Source organism: Trachymyrmex septentrionalis, unplaced genomic scaffold (assembly GCF_001594115.1).
Source record: "Trachymyrmex septentrionalis isolate Tsep2-gDNA-1 unplaced genomic scaffold, Tsep1.0 scaffold44, whole genome shotgun sequence".
Taxonomy (NCBI): Eukaryota; Metazoa; Arthropoda; class Insecta; order Hymenoptera; family Formicidae; genus Trachymyrmex; species Trachymyrmex septentrionalis.
This window is the reverse complement of record NW_017305611.1, coordinates 26902-28110: the sequence shown is the minus strand read 5'-3', so window position 1 is coordinate 28110 and position 1209 is coordinate 26902. Positions and strand designations below refer to the sequence as shown.

The following is a 1209-nucleotide window of genomic DNA, read 5'->3' as shown; positions in this document are numbered from 1 at the left end:
ACTCTTGAAAAGGGATAGAAGTATTCTTCTCCATCAAGTCCCATCTGCCTAAAACACTCCTTAATGCTAAATCGTTCGGAATGTTGGAGTACATAAACGAAATGTCAAATGAAACCATTCGATACTCATCCCGCAAAGGTAAACCATTAATTTTCTTAACCAATTCAAAGCTGTTTTTAATGTAACCGAAATTTTTCTTGTTATTAAGACTTTTGTCAATGATTTCTTTCAATAAAACAGCTAAATTATAAAGAGGACTGTTGATGCAGCTGACAATCATTCTTAGCGGGATGCCCTTCTTATGTATTTTAGGCAGCCCATAGGATCTTGGTAGATCCCCATCCGAAATATACAATTTTTTATATGCATATTGATCAATAAAGCCCTTCGATTTCTAGCATGTTAAAAGAGATCGTATTTCTGTGGTCAATTTATTAGTAGGGTCTTTATTAATCAATCTGTACGTGTTATTGTCAGAGAGTATATCGTGCATTTTGTCTAAAACATGCATTTTTGCATTTTTGTAAAAACGAGGAAAGATAAAATAAAAAAAGATGAACTTTCAAACGTGGTATACCAAATTAATTGTAAGGATTGCGATTATTCGTACGTCGGTCAGACGAAAAGGAAAATAAAAGACGCGTTTAAAGGAACGTATTAATGATTTTAAAAAACCAGCTAATTCTCACTCTGTTATCTCAAATCACAGATTGGACACAGACCATGTGATAGATTGAGATAACGCTAAAATATTAGATTCGGAACGCTCTCATTATAAAAGGTTAATATCTGAGATGATTTATATTAAGATGCAAAAAAATGGTTTAAATAAACAAAGCGATATGGAACGGTTTCCAGATCTTTATCTCCCTCTCCTCGAACAATAGTTCCTTGCCCCACTCAAAACTCTTTCCCCTTCCTTTCCCTTTTCTTACCCTTCCTTTTTCCTTTTCTTAATAGACCAGCGTTTTTTGGCTTTTGTCGTTATTTGCAGTTCAAATTCACTCTTTAACTAAAATTGTCACAGTGTTCAGTTATACATACAGAGGAGTCTTTGCACCCCAAGATACACGTAAGTTTGTTCAGTTGGTTTTTCAAAAAAATAAAAAAATTTTTTTTAAATAATTCTCTGGGTGGAATCTAAACAGGAGCATATTTCTTAATCTGATTGTTTTTTACAATAATACGACGATATCTAATTTACTTGTT

At 33.0% G+C, this 1209-nt stretch overlaps 1 protein-coding gene across 1 annotated transcript in view; it reads left to right on the top strand.

Moving 5' to 3' along the window:
- The window catches only part of LOC108751424 (spermine oxidase-like), a 19741-nt gene that overhangs the window by 16857 nt on the left and 1675 nt on the right, over positions 1-1209 (top strand). The window lies entirely within an intron of this gene.